We start from the raw sequence: 25,957 nt of genomic DNA, 5'->3' as shown, positions 1-25,957 counted from the left end.
CTACCAATCTAAAAGTCATCCTCTTGCTTTCTCATAACAGCCTGAGCTTTCCAGTCCCTTTCTCCTCTCAACCCTTGGCAAATGCTAATCTGCCCACTGTCACTACAGCTTTGTCTTTTAAAGAATCTTATAGATGTGTGTAAACTTTCAGGATGGACTTCTTTCCTTGGGCAAGTCTTTGAAATGCATCCAAATGGTCACACAAATAAACAGTGCATTCTTTTTTATTATTAAGCAGTACTCCATCCAGTGAATGAATCACAATTTGTTCATTAATTTATTTGTTTGAAGGCCATTTGGGTTGTTTCCAATTTTTGGCAAGTATCATTAGGACTGCTACAAAATTATGAACAGGTTTTTGTGTGAACATAAGCTTTCAATTCTGGGCAGGGGGGAACTGCAAGGAGTGGGATTGCTTGATCATATGGTGAGTGTAGGGAACTTCATAGGAAACTGCTGAGTCGTTTTCCAGGATGCCTTCACCATTCCACACTCCTGCCGGCCCCACACAAGCGTTCCAGATGCTCTGTAGCCTTCTGGGCACTTAGTATTTTCAGTATTGTTTATTTTTAGCCATTCTGATAGACATGTGATGATAACTGACGAGATTTGAATTTGCATTTCCCCAAAGCTAATGATCATTTTGAACATCTTTTTTATTTTCTTCTAAGTCTTTTGTATACCTTCTTTGGTGGAGTGTCTGTTTGAGACTTTTGTCTGTTTTTTAATTGGATTGTTTATTTTCATACTGAGTTTGGAAGGTTCTTCATGCATTCTGGGTGTAAGTCCTTGCATTTTCTTTAAGTATGTAGCTCATCTTTTTATTCCCTTAATAATATCTTTCACAGAACAAAAAATTTAATTTTTCTGAAATCTGATTTATGAATTTTTTGTAGGGATCGTGTTTGTAATGTAATGTCTAAAGATTTTTTTGCTTCAGCAAGATAACAAGATTTCCTCCTATTTTTGAAACATTTTACATTTTTAAGTTTAGATCTGATTCATTTGGAATTAATTTTTATGCAAAGATGAGGCTTAAATTGGGGTTCTTTTTGTTTATATATGTTTATTTTTTTTCCAACCATTTGTAGAAAAGGTGATATTTTCTTCATTAATTGCTTCTGTGCCTTCATAAAAATTTCAAGTGTTTCAAGAGAACAATAAGGTAAGTTGCAGACTGAGGAAAAATATTTGCAAGAGATATTTGTGATAAAGGACTATTATTCATAATATGTAAATAATGGAAAAGAAAATAATTAGAAAATAAGTGATTCAATTTAAGAAAATGGGTAAAGACCGGAAAAGATACCTTAACAAAGAAGATAGAAAGACAGAAAACAAGCTTCCGGAAGATGTATTTAGGAAATTGCAAAAAATAAAATGCTGTTGCACACCTATTAAAATTGCAAAAATCCAGAACACTGACAACATCAAATACTGGTGAAGATGCAGAGAATTGGTATGCTTGTTTAATTGCAAAACAGTACAGCAACTTTGAGAGACAGTTGGCAGTTTCTTGTAAAACTAAACATATCTTACAGTGAAATCTAACAGTTGTATTTCTTGGTACTTATCCAAATGAGTTGGAAACTTATGCCCACATAAAAATATTTATACAGATGTGCATGGCAAGTTTATTCGTAATTTCTAAAACCTGGTAACAATCAAAATGTCTTTCAGTACTGAGTAGATTCATAAATCATGGTGTATCTGGAAAATGGAAAGTTATTCAAATACTAAAAAGAAATGAGCTATCAAACCATGAAAAGATATGGGGGAAGTGTCAGTGCATACAGCTAAGTTAGAGAAGCAGGTTTTTAAAGGCTATGTACTGTTGAGTCCAACTATAGGATATTCTTGAAAAGCCAGAAGAAGGAAGACAGTTAAAATATCAGTGGCTGCTAGGGATTGAGGGGAGAAGGGTGAATGGGGATAGCACAGAGAATTTTTAGGGAAAATATATCAACTGATTTTCTATGTGAGGATCTGTTTCTTTTCTCCATTCTGTTCCATTGAACTGTGTGTCTATCTTTCCACAAATATTGCATATTGTAGGCCTAAGATTTATGATTCCTCCAGTTTCATTTTTTTAATTGCTTTTTTGAAAAAATATTTATTTGAAAGGTTGTGTTACAGAGAGAGAAGGGAGAAACAGAGATCTTCTATCTGCTGGCTCATTCCCCAAATGTCAGCAATAGCCAGGGCTGGGCCAGGCGGAAGCTAGGAGCTATGAGCTTCTTCCAGGTCTCCCATGTGAGTGCAGGGGCCCAAGCACTTGGGCCATCCTCCGCTGCTTTCCCAGGTACACTAGCAGGGAGCTGAACTGGAAGTGGAGCAACTGGGCATGGAACTGGTGCCCATATGGGATGCTGGTGCTGCAGGCTGGAGATTAACCTGCTGAGCCACAGTGCTGCCTCCTTAAATTGCTTTAAGTTTGCTTGTCCATAAGAACTCTAGAATCAGTTTGCCTATGGAATTTCTCTGTACATCCACTTGGAGAGAACTGGTATCTTGACTATATTGGTTCTTACAATCCATGAACATAGGTGTCACTTTTTTGTAGCAATTGTAAACATATGTTTAAAAATTATTTTGGGTTGCCTGTTGTTTGTTGGTAGTTTTGGGGAATATGATTGGGTTTAATATGTTGACCCTCGCTAAATTCACTTAATAGTTCTAGGAATTTTTTTGTGTGTGTTGAATGCCTTAGGATTTTCCATGTAAAAAGATTATGTTGTGCATAAGCAGGGATCGTTTTATATTTTTCCTCATAATTATATGCACCAGTTGTTCTTGTTAGGATTTCCAGTATAACATTGAATAGAAGTAGAGAAAATTTTTCTTTGCTCACAGTAGCTCTCTTATTGGTTAAGGATTTTGTGTTCGTTCCCAAATTGGAAAAAGATCCTGCTAGGCATTAGTGCATTCTGGTGATTTGCTGTTTACTTTCAGGCTTCGCTTTGATCTCTTCGCATATTGATGTGTGTACAAATAGCATGAGACAAGCATCAAGCCTTGAATACTACATCTGAGAAAGGCCACAAGATTAAAGTCTTCAAACTTTAATAAGCAGAATCTAAGTTGGTAATATTTTGCATATGATTATGACTTCTTTCTAAAGTAGGTCTTAAGCTGCTTTCCATTTTTTTGAGAGCTTAATTTAAGAACATTATATGCTAGTAGTTAAAATTGTCACTTCATTTTTTCCTGTCTTATTTATTTACAATATTTCTTTGAATGTTGTTGTCTGTAAGGACTAGTCTGCAGGGGAAGATTAGGCAAATGAAATTATTGCATGTTATGATGTTGAAAACCAGTACTACCTTTGCGGGTATAGACTATGCAACAGGTAGTTTCCCTGATAGAAATAAGCATTTCTTCTTTTTTTAATTTTTCCTTGCTTTATTTTGAAAAGATACAGTTTTTTTAACTTTTATTTAATGAATATAAATTTCCAATGTACAGCTTATGGATTACAATGGCTTCCCCCTCCCATAACTTCCCTCCCATCCGCATCCCTCCCCTCTCCTGCTCCCTCTCCCCTTCCATTCACATCAAGATTCATTTTCAATTCTCTTTATATACAGAAGATCTATTTAGTATATATTAAGTAAAGATTTCAACAGTTTGCACCCACATAGAAACACAAAGTGAAACATACTGTTTGAGTACTAGTTATAGCATTAAATCACAATGTACAGCACATTAAGGACAGAGATCCCACATGAGGAGCAAGTGCCCAGTGACTCCTGTTGTTGACCCAACAAATTGACACTCTAGTTTATGGCGCCAGTAACCACCCTAGGCTATCGTCATGAGTTGCCAAGGCTATGGAAGCCTTCCAAGTTCACTGACTCTGATCATTTTTAGACAAGGTCATAAAAGACAGGGTGAGGATAGTAACCAATGATCCTAAGAGTGGCATTGACCAGGTCTGAACAATTATACAGCATTAAGTGGGGAAGAGGACCATCAGTACACACAGTACTCTGAAGTAGAAAAATTGAAATATATGAGGCATTATAGTCTTAAAAATTTGAAATTTTAACTTAAAAAAGCTTTATTAATTTAGTTATTTCAAAGACAGAGCATCTGGGGGGAAAGGGTGAGAGAGAAAGAGAAAGAGAGAGAGAGAGAGAGAGAGAGAGAGAGAGAGAGAGAAAGAAGAGAGAGAGAGAGAGAGAAAATATGTATCTTCCTGTTCACTCCCCAAATGACCCAAACACTAGGGCTGGATCAGGCCAAAGCCAGAGACCAGGAACTCCATCCATGTCTCCCAGGTGGGTGGCTGGGGCCCAAGCACTTGGGCTGTCATCTACTACCTTTTCACGCATACTAGCAGGGAGCTGAATCAGAAACAGAGCAGCAGGGCCTAGAAGTAGCACTTGGATAGGGGATGTTGGTGTCACAAGCAGACGCTTAACTTGCTGCACCAAAATTCTGGATCCCCTCTACTTTTTTTTTTTTTAAAGATTTTATTTATTTATTTGAGAGTTAGAGTTACAGACAGAGGGAGAGATAGAGAGAGAGGTCTTCCATCCGTTGGTTCACGCCCCAAATGGCCACAACGGCCAGAGCTGCACCGATCTGAAGGCAGGAGCCAGGAGCTTCTTCTGGGTCTCCCATGCGGATGCAAGGGCCCAAGGACTTGGGCCATCTTCTACTGCCTTCCCAGGCCATTGCAGAGAGATGGACTGGAAGAGGAGCATCTGGGTCTCCAACTGGCACCCATATGGGATGCCGGTGCCGCAGAGGGAGGATTAACCTACTGCGCCACAGCGCCCCCCCCCCCCCCCCCACCTTTTAAATACATGATATGGAACATCTTAATGTGGAATTGAAATTTTGGATGAGTAAACCTTCTGGGGAAAAATGTGTCGACAGATGTTAGCTGTCCTTCATTCACTGTGGAAACCTTGTTGCTTTCTACGTACTGACAAGACACAAATCCCTTTGTGGCATTTACAGTGCTTTGGAGTTTTATTTTTATTTTCTCCATAAATACTGTTTTATTAAGTAATACTGTTTTATTAAGATCACCATGGAAAATTTTTTTCAATTATCCAAACTTCAGTTTTTATTTCTTGTCTATTCTTCATCTAAGTCTACCTTAAATTATTTCATTCTAGTATATGTTGGACTTTTAAATACTAATTTTAATTTAAGGATGTATGTAATTTCATGTAGGAAAATTTTCAGAGGTTGGTGAAATTATTGAATAGACATTTGGAAAAAGACATATTGGTACACATTCATACGTATGCAAAATGGGAGCAGAAGTGGTTTATATGTTTGGTAAATATGATGATGCTGGGAAGTACATAGCAGTGGTATGGACTGATCCTGTGCATGATGGTTATCCTGGCTGCAAAGACAGTCAGTTTGCACGACTGTCGCAAACCTCACAGCACTGTTGCTAACCCCTGATCCCTAGTTTTCATGAGCATCATTTATAGTACAATGCAATCAATAATAAAGGAATATCAATAAAAATCACATGCACACACATACATATATTTACATCTGACTTCAGCAAAGAACTGGGCTTTATACAATATCCCTTTTGTACCAGAGAGATGAAAATTTCATTTTGAACCAAGGTTGAGAGACAAGTTATAAGTGAGCTAGCTTCTCTGATCTATGATTTTGTTTTGATTATAAAATGTGATTGCTAATAACAGAAGCATCATTACCTGGTGTAGATTTATCCTCATCCTAAAGTTTTCACCAGGGCTTTCAGCAAACATGCTTTTCTTCGTTTGATTTCCCAGTGTAAACTTGGTTCAGAAACTTAATCACACAAAATATGAATTATTTAAATTAGTAAGAATTATCAAGGCATAAGCAAGCTTGGTATTTTTCTTTTGTTCTCAAAATAACTCATATGCTTTCCCCCATGGTTTTTAAAAAAGATTTATTTATTAATTCAATTTAAAGGCAGAGTGACAGAGAGAGGAAGAGAGACCAAGAGAAAGTGGTATCTTCCATCCACTGGTCCCTTCCTCAAATGCCCACACAGCTAGAGCTGGACCATGCTGAAGCCAGGAGCCAGCAATTCCACCCAAGTCTCCCACAGAGGTGGCAAGAATTCAGGTACTTGGGTTATAATCTGCTGTCTCCTAGCCACATTAACAAGAAGCTGGATTGGAGGCACAGTGTCCAGAACTCGAACCAGGCCCTCAATATGAAATGTGGGCATCCCAAATGGCAGCTTAACCCATTGCACCACAACATCTGGCCCTCTGTTTTAAGGAGAAGATGGGAGATGTGGCTGTTTGATTCAACAATACACCCTGATAATATAAGGCATTAAATCAATAAGGATTTTTTCAAATGTGTAGATGTATTTGAATATATTTGAAATGTGTTCTATGATTTCCATTGTTTTCACCATTATTTAAATGATTCAAAACTACCTGACAGTCTGTATTATGTAATGATTTTTTTCTTTTGTTGATAATAATTGGAAAAATCAAGCCAAAATAGAAACATGGATTGGTAGATTTAAATAATTAGCAAATAGTTCAGACAACCTTTGAGTGCTTACATGGATCAGAATGTGCTAGAATGTGTCTCTATACTAGGAAAGCAAAAATGAATAAGATATGATTCCTGTCCCGAAGCAGGTTGGGAGATGGGAAGGGGGAAAGACAGATATATGAACACCTAATGTGGTAACTGTAGATATATCAAATTGTAAGGGAAGACAGAGAAATTAATTGCTAATCCATACTGGGAGGGAAAAAGAAGAAACACCATAAAGAAAAGCATAAGATGAATTGGTTCTGATAAAAATACTAAATTATCAGGACATAGCCCTATAGTAGTAAGTCAAGGGGCATCACAGATGCAGATGCTCCCTAATTTACTATGGGGTTACTTCCTGGTAAGCGCATCATAGGTAGAAAATATCATAAGTAAAAAATGCATTAAATTTTAAACCTTTATTTTTGAGAGAGAGAGAGCGAGTGAGTGTGCTGCCATCTGTTCACTCCCCAACTGTCCTTGATGGCTGTGGCTGTGCAAGAGCCAAAGTTAGGAGCTAGGAACTCAATCCAGATTCTCCCACATGGATGTTAGGAACCCAATTTCTTGAGCCATCATGAGTGCTTCACAGACTGTGCATTAACAGGAAACTGGAGCCAGGAGTTGGAGCTGGAAATTGAACCTAGGCACTCTAAAGTCGAACACTGGTGTCTTAGACAGTAGGCTGAATGCCTACTCTGAAAGTATATTGACTACCTCCAACCTGCTGATCATCCTAGCTTAGCAACCCTACGCAGTAGAGCATCAGTGGTTTCAGCTTGTGATCACAGACATTACTGTGAGTTGTGGGCACTCTGTTGCTCAACATCACAAGAGAGTATTCTACTGTATATTGGTAGCCCAAGAAACAAAGTTCAAACAGGTATAGTTGCTACTGCATGCATATTACCTTATTATTATCATGAAATCAAAAAATTGCAAGTACAGTTGTGAAAATGGGACCATCTGTAGCTACCTTAGGTGGAGCAGAGATCACATTTTATATTAGTTTACATGGGTTTTTCTGTCTTTAATATTTTGCTTTTTACTTCCAGAGTGATTTATTTAAAAAATACCCACAAATTCACTTTTCCTAACGGATTATGTGACACTTCACACACTCACTCAAGCACATACACATACATACACACACAATAAAATGTTGCTTGTGCACAAAATTTTTTTTTCACTTTACATTTTGATAGAAGATTGAAGCAAATTATTCAACAACCATATGAGAAACTGAAGCAACAAGTTGTTTTCAAACACAAAAGTTTTCTTTTATCAAGAAATGTTATACTCTTAGGGAAATGAATATATGCGTCAAAGTCACAACTTTGTCTTAAAGAGAATTTGAAGGAAGCCAGGTTTTTTTAATGATGACATTATCCAGAATCTTAATAACATCATTAAAACCCAATTTTCCATGAATTGAAAACATCACAGCATTTAGAAGAGGAGAAATTGACATTTTAACAGCAGAAGCTTCGCTAGTTATTAGGAGAATTTTGTGTGCACATGCTGAGCTTTGTAGGTCAATTTGTATAAACATGTCAAGTGGTAAACATCCTAACTTGCAAATATCAGTTTCATTCATAAAAAACACTGTTATTGTGGAAGTTTGGAACAAAATTAAATCAATTTTAAGACTAACAAACCTTTTGATTGAACAGTCGAATTTTTTTCGCTTACAACAAAAAGGGAAAAGAAAATTTGAGTATACCAGAAAAAACTAAAGCCAAAGACCATGGAGAATCACTGGGGGATATGCAGAAGGAAGATCTTTGCCACCCTCTTGCAACTGTGTACCTCTTGGCTGAATTTGGACCTTTGCTTATGGACTTGTTATGTTGCACTATATACAAACACTTGCACTGATAACTGGTGAGATTCATACTGTTGGGTTAAGTGTCACACCACTCAAGCCTAAGAGGTAAATGCAAACCTAGCAAGTAAGCAAAACTATTTGCCCTCAAAAATGACTGCCTGGGTATCTGGTCATTATTACTTTGTGTCCTCGGCAGAAAGCCCCAATACAGCTGGAACAACTGAGATTGGCTCGTTATCATTTCAATAGAATTCTGAATGACTTCTGCATTCAGCTGTAGACAGCATGGTCATGGCTCTTGCTCTCAGATAATTCACGACAGACTGTTATGGTTTGTGCAGAAATTGGCTCTCCAATTCATACATATGTTCAAACTCCTAAGTCAAAAGTTACTGATAGTAAAGAGGGTGGATACTTAATGCAATTATGGTGATTGGGAGATGGGCCTGGTGGAGGTCCTTGGGTCACTGGAGAAATGTCTTTGGAAGGAATTCTTGCCAGAGAGCTGCTTAGGTCAGCCTGGGTCAGGTCCAGCCACTCTCTCTTGTTTCCTGCCTTGATCCTTTCTCACAAGTGTTCCACCCTCTACTGCCCTCATCAGACATCAGACCAATGGAGCCACTTGATCTCCAACTGTGGCGCTCCCAAACATGGCCTAAATAAACCTGCATCCTCCACAGCTTCTCTCAGGTGTTTTAGTTGTAGTAATGAAAACCCAGCACACAGATGTTCATGAAAGAATAAAGAAAGAAATGAGATAATTATAGATTGTGAATATTGCTACAAAGAAAATTAGCAGGATGATGCCTAAGAGAATATTGTATGCTACAGAATGAATATTATTTGAACTCCTCTGAGATTCCTGATTGATTTCAATCCCCATTGTGAGATATTAAGTGGTAGGACATTGAAAAGGTGGTTAGGGCTCTGATTAACATATCCATATGGTGAATAGATTTAACGGGTCAGTGTGCCATCCCTTTGTGGGTCTCTGCTCTAAAAGCCAGTTTGGCTATGTCTCTCTTACACTCTCTGTCTCTTGCCATGTATTGTTCTGTGTACCTCCTCAGGACTCTGCCAGCAAGAAAGTTGCCACTAGATGCAACCCCACAACACTGGGCCAGAACCAAGAGCCAAAAGAGTCTCTTTTCTCCATAACTTATCCAGCAGGTGGTATTGTTTCATTAGTGACAGAAAAGGGGCTGAGATACTGGGAGGAGGGCCTGCACTAGCGAAAGTCTTAAGAAGAGCAACTGAAATGTCAGAATTGGGGTTAGACTTAGGGATGAGACTGTGCTAGACACCCAAATAGCCATGGGAAAGAATTCCAGGAGAAGGGCAGAGTTCCTGAAGGAGGAAAGGACTTTCTTCCTTCATTCCACTCCTTCCTTCCTTCCTTCCTTCCTTTCTTCCTTTCTCTCTCTTTCTTTCTCTCTCTCTCTCCCTCTCTTTCCTGTTCTCTCTCTCTTTCCTTTTCTCTTTCTTTCTTTCTTTTTTTTTTTTAGTTTATTGGTAGTTAGCGTTTGTGTTTCTATACATATAAACATTGTGACCATGACTAGTAGGCACATTTAACATATGAAAGTCTCGCAGGAAGCTACTTTATTTTGTATGTGACAAGAATCAAGGTACCAAAACTCAGTTATGACACTAAAAACAAAACAAAACAACAACAACAAAAAACCCACACAATCAACCAACTTAGCTAACAAAGTGCATTTCTTTTGGTGATTTTTCCAAACAAATAGCTGTTATCTTTACAAATAACAAATATGCGTATCTGCTAATATATATTATAGGAAGTCTCTGTAGGTAAGAATTAAAGGTCTTTCTATCTGGTGGTTTAGCTATTTGTTTTTCATTAAAATGTAAACAGCACCAATGAATTTTCATAGAACAGCTTTGCTACTTTGCCCTCATTTCCCATCATCATAATGCTTATCTGCAGTGATACCATTCTTCCTTCCTATAACCAAGACTGGAAAGCCCATGTAACACCATTCAGTTTGTAAACAAAACATTAAAGCTCACGATACATATAGGGTATCTTTTATGTTTTCATTCCACAATGCATCAGGTGTTGTTTATAATGCTTTTTTGCTCCTCCAAAATACAAAAATATATGAAAAATCATATCTTCTTTCAGCAACTAATATTAATAGAACAAGTGTCTTCTTACCAGAATTGTTTAGAGACTATGTATTGTAACTACAAACTTTTGGCTGAGTTCATCAATTGATTTCTTCATAAACCCCTATGTGTTCCCAACCATGTGCATTTTTCATTAGTCTACATACCTGTATTTATTACATGAGAGTCAATAATTTTAGGTTCTTCCAAAAAAAAAAAAAACAAAAAGCAATTCAAATCAATTGGCAATCTACAAAAAGAGTTAAAGATTTTAAAAGCTATTATTAAAATTGCTATATTGGTCTACTATGCTATATTATATGTGTGTACATATTGTATGTCCACATGGGGAAATTTTATTAAGAGTTTTATTTTAAATGGCTTATAGATAAGATTGTCCATAAATTTAAGCTGCTAAAATTAATCAAAGATACATTTTAATTTGTGGGACCTGAATCTGTGTATCATATGTTTTAGACTTGTTGGTAGAAAGAAACTAAAAACATTTTAGATGGTTGTGCTTAAGTTTACTGGCTAAACAAACTACACCATGTTAGATATTTAAGAGGTGTTTTCAAATACATGATTCTTAAAATTTATAGAAGGCATTGGACCTTCTGGTAAATGTTTTCTTAAGTTGTTATCTAATGGTTGAAACGGTTTGCTAAGTATTCATGTGATATTGCTATTGTCAGCAAGCGATCTAGGACTTGCTCCCTCATTTCTCTATTCTAAGCCCAACTTATTCTTTCATTTCTCTATTCTCTTCAAGGTAGGAAACTAATTCTATTATGAAGGAATCTGTAGGATGCACAATTTAATCTTTAGACCTTATAAAAGAGATGGCTAACATTTTTCTGCAATAGCATAGCCAAAATAAGAACTTAAATAATAATCTCATAGCTAGATTCACTTCGCCATCAGCCAAGTATACAGTAAGTAGAAAAAACCTCCCTTTCAGACCAAAGGGAAAGAAAGTTTTAAAGTGAGAATATAATTTTCCTCATGGACATTGTCTACCTTAGAAAAACTACTACAGAACATGCCTGTGACTATAGACTTGTAGTTCAGGCCACCGAAGATTAGAGATGGGACCCGGGCACTCCCTTGACTTGCATCCTCTGGTCTGCTTTAACACAAACCAGGAGGAAAAGAAAGCTCGGCATCAGAAGCAATGGGTGGCAGGCCTATTAATGGCTGATCTGTACAGTGATCTGCCCTCAAGGAGACCCAACAGGCCAGTCCACTGCAGTGGCTTTCAATGTGGTAAGCCTGGGCTTCAGCAGAAGTCAGCTTGTGAAGAGCCCTGGCAGCTCTGCCAAGAGTTGGATCACTGGAAATGGACCTGCCCTGGAGTCAAAGGATGCCCAGGTCAGAGCCACAGATCTTATTGGCTCTAAGCTGAAAAGCCCTTCACTCAGCCCAACGTCCAAAGTGACCACTGCAGCTGAGGGGATGGTCAAGTAGGGTCAGCAACATTGCAGGCAGAACTGTAAATTTCTTGTTAGAGATGCCACCTGCCTTTACCTGGCCAGCTCTCCTCCCAGGCCAGCCAAGTAATGAAAGTCAACAGAGTGCCTTCTCCTAGGAGGTTCACACCTCCCTTAGGATATACCCCATGTGAAGCGATAGATAGGTCTGGGCCTCTGAATTTACAAGGCCTAAAGCCCACCAGATTATTATCAAGCCCCTTCTATCAGGTTCTATTTGCCTCTCAATCAGAAAAATTACTTGTAGCTTAGACAGCACCTTTCTTAGCTCCTCTAATAATGACTCTGTCCTTTGTTCTAGGCCCTGTCTAGTGCACTTGGGCCTCATTCCTTTGTAATCATAACCTCTACTCTACCACCAATGGCTCTACTCCCAACCTGTGTGTACTGATGGTCCTCTTCCCCACTTAATGCTGTATAATTGTTCAAACCTGGTAAATGCCACTCTTAGGGTCATTGGTTACTATCCTCACTCTGTCTTTTATGACCTTGTCTAAATATGATCAGAGTTGGCAAACTTGGAAGGCTTCCATAGCCTTGGCAACTCATGACGACAGCCTAGGATGGTTACTGGCGCCATAAACTAGAGTGTCAATTTGTTGGGTCAACAACAGGAGTCACTGTGCACTTGCTCCTCATGTGGGATCTCTGTCCTTAATGTGCTGTACATTGTGATTTAATGCTATAACTAGTACTCCAACAGTATGTTTCACTTTGTGTTTCTATGTGGGTGCAAACTGTTGAAACCTTTATACTAAATTGATCTTCTGTATATAAAGAGAATTGAAAATGAATCTTGATGTGAATGGAAGGGGAGAGGGAGCGGGAGAGGGGAGGGTTGAGGGTGGGAGGGAAGTTATGGGAAGGGGAAGCCATTGTAATCCATAAGCTGTACACTGGAAATTTATATTCATTAAATAAAAGTTAAAAAAAAAAGTGCTTCTGACAACAATCTATTTTCTATAATGGCCCTACATCCCCAAAATGTTATTTTAAACCTGTATAAAAAGATCCATAGCTATTTCTAAAGAGTCTACACAACAAAACAAGCTTAGTCAGGAAAATTAATTCATGCACTGGAATATCTATTTGTTTATTAAAGTTAGGCCAACTTAAAATCATCTAGAATTAAGATATAGGATGAGATTCCAGAAAATATCAAAATATCATTTGGCCAAAACTTTTAAAAAGCAAATGTTTCCTTATCATTCTTTACATCAAAAAAGGACTGGTTGGGCCAATGTGACCAATATAACCATGGGTTTCTTAATCTACTTTAACATTTCCATTCATTTGCTTTTCATCTTAACATACACAGCCTTGAATGCAATTTCTTTGCAAAGGCTTTTCCCAAAAGGATACTAGCACAAAACACTAAGAAGACACTCTTCAAAGTTTTATTTCACTAACTTTGGGTCAATTTCCACAAGTATTTTCTGGTCAGTTTACTATTCTTACTTGGCTTCCCAAAGCGGTAGTTCCAAAAGATTTGTGGGGAAGGGAGAAGAGACCAGTTTAAGAAGCACTGCATTTATTCTTCTTCCACAAGGCAACAGAGTTGGACATCTGATTGTTCAACAAAACAAAGCTTTAAATAGCAAGCAGGAGGGCAGACAGGCAAACCAGGCTGTAGAATACCTCCAGTTGTCAAAATCAGCCTGCAGAAACCTACTCCATATAGATATAAAAGGTACTGGGATTCATCTTTCCCTTTTCTGTTGTCACAACATTTTCCCCCTTTTAATTATCGTATCATGCAGTTTCTCAAGTCCTTCCTTCAGTCCACCTCCTATGATTGCACAGGTAGGCGGCAAATGCTGTAGAGTTGATGAGCTCAATTCATCCGTTGCTAACAATTTCTCAATTTCTGAGAGAGACAGTGAGTTCCTCAGGTCTTGTTTGCTGGCAACTGTAAGTGCAGGAACTCTTTGATTTTTCTGATATCCTTGTCATTTTATGAAGTTCAGTTTTTGCTTCTTCTATCCTTTCAACATCAACTGAGTCTACAACAAACACAATGCCATCTGTGTGTCTCATATAAGACTTCACAGTGGCCTTAATTTCTTCTGTCCCTCTATATCCCAGAAGTGAAAAGTGACTATTGTAGAATTTCCCAAGGTTACCTTAATTCTCTCAGTGTTAAATCACTTGGTAGGTGCAGTATTTACAAGTGCATTGAACTGTAGTCTGTATAAGTCAGTTGTCTTTCCTGCACAGTTCAAAGCTGGAATAATGATGTGGAAGGACTGAAATGAAGGCAGGCTGACCTCTCTCTGTGTCTCTCCTCTCTCTCTGTAACACACTACCTTTCAAATAAATAAATAAATCTTTTATTTAAAAAAAGAGTAATTGGGGTGGCCTGGTGTGTGGCACCCACCCAGCATCCCAGGAAACCGGGTCAGTCCCTCCGCCAGTGCTGCTGTCCCTGGCCTCTCTGGTGCCACCAACCACCATCAGTGGGCCTTTCGAGCGACTGGGCAGACTCAGTCTTGTGGTTGATTCACCAGGAGGAGAAATTTTAAAGCCTTAAGAAGAGAGCATTTCCATTTGGGACAATTACTTGGAGTGGAAATGGGGAATGGAATATCAGACAAGACTTCTATCCTGTTCAGCCTGCCTTCACTCCCCTAATGGCCCCAATAGCGGGGTGGGTGGTGGGGTGGATGGGTGGTGGGCCAGGCCAAAGCCAGGAGCCAGTTTCTTTCAGCTTTCCCGTGTGGTGCAGGGGCCCAAGTACTTGGGTCATCTGCTGCTTTCCTGGGCACATTAGCAGTGCGTTGGAATAGAAGTAGAGCAGCCAGAGCTCGAACCAACATCCATGTGGGATGCTGGCACTAAGCCACAACACTGGCCAGCTTGCTTGATTGCTTCCTTCCTTCCTCCCTCTTTCTTTCCTTCCTTTGTTCCTTCTCTCTCTCTCTCTCTCCCTCCCTCCATAGATTCATTCATTTGAAGGGCAGAGCAACACAGGGAGTGGAAGAGATAGACAGAGGTTTTCCATCTGCTGTTTGATTCCTTAAATGGCCCCAACAGTTAGGCTTGGGCTAGACCAAAGACAGGAGCTAGGAACTCTATCCTGGTCTCCAACATGAATGACAGGGACCCTTCTTCTGCTGCTTTCTCAGGTGCATTAACAGGAAGTTCTGAAGTTGAGTAGCAGGGACTCCAATGAGCACTCAGCATGGGGTGCCAGAGTCACAAGCAGTGGCTTATCCCATTCTGCCACAACACCGGCCCAGGACAAGGGACTTTCAGTTATCAACAGATATTGCTACACAAACTCCAAATAAGTGAAATGACTAAGAACAAAGAAGTTTGGAACAAGATGGCTTTTGCTCAGTAACTTGCCTAGGAAAAACCTTGGTCCTGCCAGAACTCAGTATTTTGAACATGTTCTTAAACTATAGCATAGCACCGATAACACCAGTATTTCACCTTAGCTTCTATAGCCCACACCTTCTTAGAGATAGCTTGCTTTTGGAAAATCAGATGAAATTGGCTAGAGCCCCTTTCCACTGGTAGTAGAAGATCAGAACCAGAAGAAGCTTATAGGGCGCCTAGGTAGAAAAGTATCTTACATTTTTTCTAATCTTCTCTGGTTCACGGTCTCCAATTTTGCAGTAGACCTGCAGGATATGACTCATTTAGCAATTTAAGAATTCCCATCCTTTTCTTCACTGAGCTGCTTCCAATGAAGACCATCAAGCACACTCACAGGTGTGAGCTGAAACATTAATGAGGATGAGAGGTAACAGAAAGAAGGCCATACTTTAGCTTTGGGGCAGGTGACCTGTTGAATATTAAAAATCCTCTTTCTGTAGAATCCTATAGGCACTTTCATGAGCTCAGATTCTGGGTTTCTTTATCATTTCTTGTTTCTTTTTCTCATCTTTCCTTTTAAAAAATTTTAAAAAAATTAATTGACAAGTAAGAGTGGTATATGTTTATGGGGAATAGTGTAATGTTTTGAACGTGTCTGCATTGTGGAATGATTCGATCAACCTAATCATCACCTCACCTACAGATTCGCATTGGTTTTTTTTGGGGGCGGTGAAGACATTTAAAGCCTACTGTCTTAGCAATTTTGATATATGAGGAGTCTTCAGAAAGTTCATAGAAAGTGTATATTATGAAAACAGTTGGACCTCAAAAATTATTTATACCAAAATAAACATCTTTTAATTTCATTTTTTTCCATGAGTATGTTATTATAGTATGATATTATTTTTTGAATTTTTCAAAATTTAAAAAATTTATCTGAGAGAGAGAGAGAGAGAACTCCTATCCACTGGTTCACTACCCAAATAGCTTTATAGCCTATGCCAGGCTGGGGCCAGAGGCAGGAGCCAGCGACTCCATCCATGTCTCCTACATCGGTGGCAGAAGCCCAAAGAGCTGTCATTGCTGCTTCCCTGAGTCTGCTTTGGCAGGAAGTAGAGTCAGGAGACGGAGCTGGGAACTGAATCCAGGCATTCCAGTGTGGGATGTAATGTCTTAACTGCTGGGTTAAAAGCCTGCTTCCATACATGGTTATTAACCATGGTTACCAAGCCAGGCTAAAATTTCAGACAGACAGGAGGAATACATTTTAATGATCTTCCACCCTTTTTACCACTTTCAGCACATCCAGTAGGATGTTGCTCAGGTGTCATTAAAGTTGTCCACACAGACTCCACGCATCAGTGACTGGCACTGCTAGTCAGAGCGGGTGGTTGCTGACTCAGAACACCTGCCTGACTCAGTTCCCACCCAGCTTGGACAACATCCGCAGTTCTGAACACCACAGGCATTCTGCTGTCTTACTCAGGGCCTCTGACGGGGCTCTGAGTCGGCTGCCTGAAGGGAAGCTCCATAACCCGTTTTCGTGCCCCATCAGCCACTGTAATTTTTTCTAAAGGGCAAAGTAGTTCTTCAGATGAATTGATAATTGGAAAATTAAACCGAGCTCCGACCAGAAATTCAGCATGACCCATGATGAATCAGCCCTCACACCGCACACCTGGGATGGGGGTAGGTGTGTTCAGATACAGGACAGGCTGGCAGAGGCAAGAACTCCAGTGAAGAAAGATGTACTCCTGTGTGGTGCATACAGCACAAAGGATAGACGTTGTCGGCTTCCCAGTGGTACTTACAGCTGACTCTGTAACCCTGACTGATTCAGTGACCTGCTTGACTTTGGAGGAATCTTATAGACAGATCCCTGCTCCGCCATGACCTTGCAGAAACCAAGTTGTTAGGATATTTCTGTGTTCTAGCTAGAGGCAAGAATCTGCACTAAATGTATAGGTTTGCTCTCTTGCTCTTCATTTGCCCTCAAGAATTTTCATAATCAATATAATCTATAGTTTTATTTTTTTCTGAAGGGACTCAGTAGATCACCTTACCTCCTTAATATTGACTTATTTAAAGTCCAGTTTTAGCTGAGAGTGGTTTGTCATTGGTCTTTCCAAATGCAGCAAAATCACTGCTTTAAAAATGTAAGGGGTCCAAAATGAAAGGAATATAAATTATTCAATATCTTTTTTATCTTCAGAATATTCAGCAATTCGCTTTCTTTAAACAAAGAACTGCCGAATCATTAGGATAGGGTATAACACTTTGTGTATAAATTTCTGATTCTGCTTTTATAGTTTTTAAAATTGTAGTGATTTTATCATGATTCCCCCCATAGGTCACAAATTTTGGAAACTCTGGTACTTACTTTCTCATATATTTAAAAAAGCAATAATTTCTTAATCTATGTCTAACAATTTAAACTATATTGAATATGGGTGGGTATTTGACTCAGTGGAACCAATTGGAATGCTTGTAGCTTCTGTCAGAATTCCTGATTCAAAACATGGATCTGCTTCCAATTCCAGGTATCTGATATTTGTACTTTTCTGATAATTTGTTTCTGATAATTTGTACATTATTTCTGATAACGTCTCAAGTACTTAGATCACTGCTACCCACATGGGTGTCCAGGATGGAGTTCCAGGCTCCTGGCTTCAAGAATGAGCCAGCATATGGGAGATTCATTCTCTCTCTCTCTCCCTCAAATAAAATTGAAAATAAATAATATACATACATATAACAGTATAGAAACATAATTGTTAAGTCAATAACAGGAGTCATTGTGTACTTACTCCTCATGTAGGATCTCTGTCCTTAATGTGTTGTTCAATGTGAATTAATAACTAGTACTGAAACAATATTTTACACTTTATATTCTGTGTGGGTGCAAACTGATGAAATCTTTACTTAATATATACTAAATCAACCTTCTGTACATAAAGATAATTGAAAATGAATCTCGATGTGAATGGAATGGGAGAGGGAGCAGGAGATGGGAGGGTTGCGGGTGGGAGGGAAGTTATGGTGGGGGAAAGCCATTATAATCCATAAACTGTACTTTGGAAATTTATATTTACTAATAAAAGTTTTTTTAAAAAGAAACATAATAAAAAGTACTTTCAATCCTACTACCACTGTCTAGAATTATCTATTATGAATCCATTTCAAAGAGTTTGTGGAGGACTGGGCATTTGACAGGGTGATATCATCATCCCACGTTGGATTACCTGGGTTTGTTACACAGCTCCACTCCTGACTCCAGTTTCCTGCTAATTCAGAAACTGGGAAGCAGTGGTGATGGCTCAAGTGGTTGAGTTCCTGCCACTCATGTGGGATATGTAGACTGAGTTCACAACTTCCAGGTTCTGGGAGTGAACCAGCAGATGGGAGCTCTGTCTCCCTCCATTGCTCGCTCTCTCCATTTTCTGCCCCTTAATCAAAAGAGTTCATAGAAAAGTGGAATTAAAATATGTTTATTTTTGTGCAAACAATTTTGAAACCAATGCATACCCATGTAAATATATTGACTACTTCCACCTAGTGTTTTTTGTATCCAGATATATTAGTGCATATATAATATACTGAAAATATGTATATGTTTATGCCTAAATCAAATTTATAATATTCTGAGTAGCTTATCTTATTTTTAAAAATTATTATTTTTAAAAAAATTATTTGCGAGGGGGACACACACACACACACATACAGTTAGAGAGCTCCCCTTTTCTGGTTCAGTCCCAAATGTCTGCAACAACCCAGACCAGGAACAGAAGTTAGGAGCCAGGATCACAATATATTCCTGCATAGATGGCAGAGACTCAACCACTGAGCCATTCCCTGGCCCCTTCCAGGATCTTCACTCAGAGGAAGCTGGAGTTGAAAGCAGAGCTAAAGTCAAAGCCAGGAATTCCAATCCAGGACGTGGGCATTCCCAGTAGTGTCTTAGCTGCCACTGCAAACACGTGCTCTTGAATAGGTTTTTTTTTTTTGTTTGTTTTTTGTTTTTTGGCAGGCAGAGTGGACGGTGAGAGAGAGAGAGAGACAGAGAGAAAGGTCTTCCTTTTCCGTTGGTTCACCCTCCAATGGCCGCCGTGGCTAGCGCACTGCAGCCGGCGCACCGCGCTGATCCGAAGGCAGGAGCCAGGTGCTTCTCCTGGTCTCCCATGGGGTGCAGGGCCCAAGGACTTGGGCCATCCTCCACTGCACTCCCTGGCCACAGCAGAGAGCTGGACAGGAAGAGGAGTGACTGGGACAGAATCCGGCGGCCCGACGGGGACTAGAACCTGGTGTGCCAGCGCCGCAGGTGGAGGATTAGCCTATTGAGCCGCGGCTCTGGCCACTCATGAATAGTTTTAAAGGATACAACATTGTCTAACAATTGCCTTCGAGTTTTCCTTAAAACATGGATTTTTAAAATCCATGCATAAAAACATATGGATACACTGTGCTTTATGTTACCATTCCAGGCTGTTGCGCATTATAAATAAATTATGATGAATATTTTTGTGTATAAATTTTCTATTCACCCTTGAAAGGATCACAGGGTCAAAGTGCATGAAATAGTGTTTTTAAAAAAGATATCTGATGCATATTTTCAAGCTTAAAACTGGAAGGAGTATGCCAGTTTCTCCCTTCATGGTGCACCAGCGTATAATTTCATTGTATTCTCAGAGCCAGAGTAATAAGATGCTGGAGAACAACTTTGCCATTGTGTTGGACAAAGCTATCTCTGATTGTTGTATTAATTATTTTTACCTTCTTATGTTTAATTGCCATATTGGCAGCTCCATAGGACATATTCTTTTTCCTTTCTCTTTTTTTAACCTTCAAATAATCATAATATTTGTTGCTTGGGGAAATTGAGAAACACAAATGTGTGATAGTGCTATGTAAATATTAGGAATTCTTGTTTTTAATCATGAGAAATTGTAGGTGCTAGTCAACTGCAAATGGCATGCTCCTATTTTGCTGTCCTCCTGTTAGACCAATGCTCCTGGTGTCACACTGCACTCGTTCAATGCTGTTGATTTCAACCACAGCACTGAAGGCCGGTCTGTAAAAGTTCAGACTCCACTCTCTACCAGGATCTTGCTGCAAGCTCTCGCCAGTATCTCTCTGCATTCTATTCCGGTGCCTTCTCCAGCACACACATCTCCCAGTTTGCTTGCATGGGGCAGCTCAAAGGTGCAGGGACAGGGGAGGGATTAATACCCAGGGGATACCTCTCAAAATTTCCAATCTCCCATCTTTTGGGTGGATCATTCTGCTAGGCATTCCACTTAGACTTCTTAGAGTTCTGGCAAAATCCCACACTTGTTGCCTGTAGCAGAGAGCTCAGAAAAGTGTGGTATACTGTTTCTCCTCCTTCTTCATCTGACTCTCTGTCCCCTGCTACTTTTTTCCCCTTGCTTCTTTATCTGACTTTCTGACTCTTAGAATCAGCTTCCAAATAAACTAGTTGCATTCAGGTCCTTATTCTAGGAAACAGAATCTTAACTAAGATATCATCCTTTTTTTTTTCTTTTTGGACTGGCATATTTAATATCAGACAAAGTGTATTTTAATACAAACTTTTTTGGGGGGGCAAAAAATAGTATATGGTGATAAAAGGGTCATTACAAAGCAATAACATAAAAATCATAAACACATACTTCTAACAGAATACCAAAATACGTGATGCTAAAACTTACAGAATTAAAGTAACATATAGACAATTCACAATCATATTAGCAGACTTTATGACACTACTGCCATAGTCTGAATGTTCATGGACCTTCAAAACTCAGGTGTTAGTGTCGAAGTTTCATTACCGATGAGACAGTATTAATAGGTGGGGTCTTAGACATTGATTAAGTCCTAAGGTTAGAACCCTTATCAGTTGGATTAGTCACTTCATAAAAGAAATGTGGCAGAGCTGTTTCACTTTCTGCTGTGTGAAGATATCATCCTTTTCCCTTGTTCCCCAAAGGTGCTAAGTGCATCCCCTTCCCTTTGTAGAACACTCAGTTACCTAAGTTAGCCATTGTGTAGCAGTGCTGGTCATGTGCTGGGCAGCACTGTTGTAGGGGGATTTTTACCACCATAGAGCCACATTCTAGCGGAGGAGACAGAAAATAAGCTCAATAAATAAGTAGAATATTGGACTTCATAGGTTCTAAGGAGAAGAATTCAGGGCAGATGAGAAATAGGTTGGAGAAGAGGAGGATGCAAGTTCTGATCGTGTGGCCTGGCAAGCCCTAACTGAAAAGTTCTTATTTGGATAAAGATCTGAAGAAGGTGAGGGCATAAGCCACTCCAATACCTATCTGTAGGAAAAAAATGTTCCACCTGAGGAATTACCACATGCATGGTGGGCACAGTCCTGGAGCGTTAGGGATGCTGAGCAGACCGGTGTGACTGAACAAGGTGAGCAGGTGGGGGGAGAAGGAGACATGGTCAGAGAGGGAACAAGGTACGAGCTGACACAGGGACTTGGATGTCTTTGTTATTTACAATGAGTTTGATGGGTGATGGCTGGAGAATTTTCAGCACAAGGATCTCAGCTTCAACAAGATTGTTCTGATAGCTATATTGAGTAGACTTAGAAGGACAAGGTTGGAAGCAGATATCAGTAAGTTGTTGCAATAGTTCAGGAGTAATACAAAGGCAGTTTGTTCCTGAGTCTTAGCAGTGGAGGTGTTGAGAAGCATTTGACTCTGAATATATACTGAAGCTGAAGTTGATGGAATTTGCTGATGGATGGGATGTGAGGTGTGACAGAAGTGAGGAATCATGGACAATTCTGACACATCTGGGAGAGAAATTGGAAGAATTGGACTTGCCATTTGCTAAGATGGAAAAGTGACAAGAAGGGAAGATTTGAGGGGATGGATCTATCATTCTAAGACAGCACGGGTTAGGATGTCAACATATAAATTTTAAGAGTACACAGTTCTTGCTCTAACAGATGGATATCTTGGACATTCTGCAGTTGGGGTGGTGGGGAAATGAGAAGAAATAGACCAATGAGACTGAGATGGAAAGAGCAGATACAAGCGAAAAAGAAGATGTATGAAGCAAAGGAAATACATTAGGAAGGAATGAAAGGGGTCAGAGAGGTAACAAGGGGCAAAAGAGTGCTGACAGGTCAAGCAAGAAGACGACTGAGGGCTGAGTATTGAATTTAGAAAGGTACTTTTGTTCAGTGTAGTGAAGTAGAGTCATGGGGGGACTTGACTGGAGTGAATTTAAGATTAAATAAAGGAAGGGAAGTCAGAGACAGAAAATATAGACAACGCAAAGTGTGTTCTCAAGATGTCTGAGGAATGTTTGCATAGCAAGCTGGGAGGTCAGATTCAAGTTGAATATTCTCATTCGTCTTGAGACAACTCCAGCAAAGAGTCATCTTTATTTCCTGCCTCAGACTTCCCTTCCTTTATTTAATCTTTATTCTAATCCAGTGAGGTGCTCAACCCATCACTCATTAAAGGGTGATGGGGTATGCAGAATTCCTACTGTGATCATATTAATCTCCATCCATTCAATTCAGTCTTATGAATTGCCTTTGTTCAGATCCACATGCACTGTAGTAACTGTTTTCCCTTGGTTGCTTTCCATATCCTGAGGGTCTGTGGCAAACGTGCTAGGAAGTAATCACACTTTCATAGAAAGGACACATCTCCCAGCTGTTTAGCTCCTTTAGGATAATAGAGGAGCAGGCCTTGCTCAGATGGAGAAACCTTGGAGACATCTGCCTTGGATGCAAATGACCCATTCCCTTCCACTCAGCAGAGGCCAATCTAAAGTAAGTGGGTTATTCCCTTTTATTGTTGAACACTGACTACAACACTTGTTCACTTGCTCTTGGTCTGCTTTTTGTCTGCCCTAAAATATTATGGGTATCTTTGCTGTCTATTCTGTGGATCTGAGATAGGTGCTTTCCTTCCCCTAGTCACAGAAGGAGTGGTGTGGGTGGATGGGGCATGTGACTCTAGACCATTTAGAAGATCCTTGCTAAATCTTAGCTTCTGAGTGGAGAAACACTTAAGCTCAAGGTGGTGTGGCCTGATTTGTTCTAAAGGAAGCACCCAAAAAAGACGTGTCCCTGCTACTTAGCTCTAAGGGGGAACTGTTTATCCCGTCCTTGCCAGGGCCTGTTGAATTGGCTTTCTTTTTGTTCCTGTGAGCTAACCAGAATCTTTCCAATGAGTTCTTTTGTTTACCAAAGTTGGCAAGAATTGCTTGTTAAGAAAGAATCTTTTTTTTTTTAAAGATTTTTACTTATTTACTTAAAAGTTAGAGTTACAGAGAGAGAGAGAAGGAGAGGCAAAGAGACAGAGAGAGAGAGATCTTCCATCTGCTGGTTCACTACCCAGTTGGTCACAATGGCCGGAGCTGCACTGATCCAAAGCCAGGAGCCAGCAGCTTCTTCCAGGTCTCCTACCAGGGTGCAGGAGCCCAAGGATTTGGGCCATCTTCTATGGCTTTCCCAGGCTGTAGCAGAGATCTGGATCAGAAGTGGAGCAGCTGGGACTTGAACCAGCGCCCATATGGGATACTGGCACTGGAGGTGGCAGCTTTATCTGCTGTGCCACAGTGCTGTCCCCCAAAATAATCTTAAGTGACATACTGCTCCTTCCATTAGGAATGCGTTCCTCCAACCCATTCCTGTTTCCAGCTTCCCTTCCTATCTCTAGCCCATTTTGCCTTGCTGACTTGATGGAAGACTGTATTTCTTTTCTTTCTTTCTTTTTTTTTTTTTTTTAAATTTTTTCCTTGCTGATTGCCTGGGAAGCAAATTAGAAATTGTTCTCATCTATCATAATGAACTTTCACTGTGAGAGCCACAGTTGTGTTTGCCTCTCTTAGTTCTGTTGTAGAAATGTGCTCCTCAGTTTTTATTCCAAGTCCTTAGCCCCATGCTAGAAAATTCAATGCAGAGATATAGATAAGGTACCATAATGAGAACAAAAATTATTTAGAATGAGAGAGTGTGAGCAAGTCTATGAGTCAGCCAGAGAGAAAAAGAGGGCTGCCCACAAAGAGAAAACATGAGAGCAGGTCAGAAAGGGTCACCCCCAAGTCTAGTTGTCCCTTTTACAGTGTATAGATGGTGCATTAATTGAATATACAAAAGGGGTGGACTTGAGTGGAGTTGTGTTCATGTGAAATCTTTTGAGAGTTTCATGACATCTTTACATGAAGCTCTGTCTGCATGTACTCAACATTGTGTCCTCTCATTCATCATGGAGGAGACTCAGGTGCATGATGGGAGAGTAGGAGTACTGGATTGGCAGGTAAGGGGTGGAGTTAAGATGCAGGGTTAGAGATAGAAATTGTGGAAAAATTTTCCAGCTCATTTTTTCCTAAAATGTCCTGGAAACTGTTTTGGAACCCATAGCAGTTTCTCCTCTAGTCCTAGGGGGTAGATTAAACCCAGAAAATCATAGCCTTATATCTTGTCCTGTATTGATATGGATAGCAATCCTTAACCTTTCAGAAGGCTATAAATTGGGGGCTGGCATTGTGGCCGTGAAGTTAAGCTGCTGCCGGCAATGTCCGTGTCCCATTTCAAAGCACAGTTAGAGTCATGGCTGCTGTGCTTCTGATTCCCAGCTAGTGCATCTAACAGAACAGCGGGTGATGGCCAAGTAATTGGGCCTCTGCCACCTTTGTGGGAGACCTGGGTACAGTTCCAGATATCTGGCTTTGGCCTGGTCCAGTACTGGACATTGCAGGCATTTGGGGAGTGATCCAATGGATGGGAGGTCTTTCTCTCTTTCTGTCTCTGTCTCTCTGCCTTTCAAATAAATAAATAAATAAATCTTTAAATAAATTCCATACATTGGACACAGTGCTAAAATAAAATGAGAACAATTTTAAACTGTTCTGTATCAGAGTTATCAGAAGTGAACTTTTAAAATAATTCTCATTAATAAACAACTACAAACCTAAGTGTTGGCAACAAGTGTTTATATAGACTGTGTGAGTAGCTACTCAGGATGGGGGCTATTTCTTTTCATAGATTTGCTGTGAAATGTCATTGCTGGCTCTGCTGATCTTGGTAGGCTCTCGTACAAGTCTTGGTAACATCTAGGATGGCTTTGCCTAGGTCATAGTGCTAACTCAGCTCTGGTTCTTGGATCCCTTATCCTTCTTCAGGAACAGGAAGGATAGCCTGGGCATACTCCTTTTAAAAATTTTTTTAAGGTGAACAGATTTCATGTATTTCATTTCTACAGATTTAGGAGCATAGTATACTTCTCATGCTATCTTCCCTTCCACCTGCACTCCCACTCTCCCTCATCCTTTCTTTCTTATTCTTTCTTTTTAATTTTTTCAGTGATCTACTTTCAGTTTATTTTATCCTCATAAGATTAACCCTATTCTAAGTAAATAATTCAACGCATAGTAAGAAGAAAAAAAAAAAACACTGTCTCTCAACAGTAGAGACAAGGCTATAAATGATCATCAAATCTCAAAATGTCAATTTCACTCATATACATTATGTTTTTTAGTACTCTATTAGTTACTGCAGATCAGGGAAAACATATGGTATTTGTCTTTTTGGTACTGGCTTATTTCACTAAGTATACTGGTTTCCAGTTGCATCCATTTTGTTGCCAAAGGCAGGATTTCATTTTTTTACAGCTGAGTAGTCTTCCTTCCT

The 25,957-nt window shown here is 39.6% G+C and overlaps 1 pseudogene; it reads right to left on the bottom strand.

The window, feature by feature from the left end:
* Nucleotides 1-13,673: 13,673 nt before the first annotated feature.
* LOC133750473 (ADP-ribosylation factor-like protein 4A) lies at nt 13,674-16,946 on the bottom strand (annotated as a pseudogene).
* Between the last annotated feature and the right edge of the window lie 9,011 nt (nt 16,947-25,957).

The sequence above is a fragment of the Lepus europaeus genome, chromosome 2 (assembly GCF_033115175.1).
Source record: "Lepus europaeus isolate LE1 chromosome 2, mLepTim1.pri, whole genome shotgun sequence".
NCBI classification, from domain to species: domain Eukaryota; kingdom Metazoa; phylum Chordata; class Mammalia; order Lagomorpha; family Leporidae; genus Lepus; species Lepus europaeus.
This window is presented reverse-complemented; position numbering and strand designations above follow the sequence as displayed.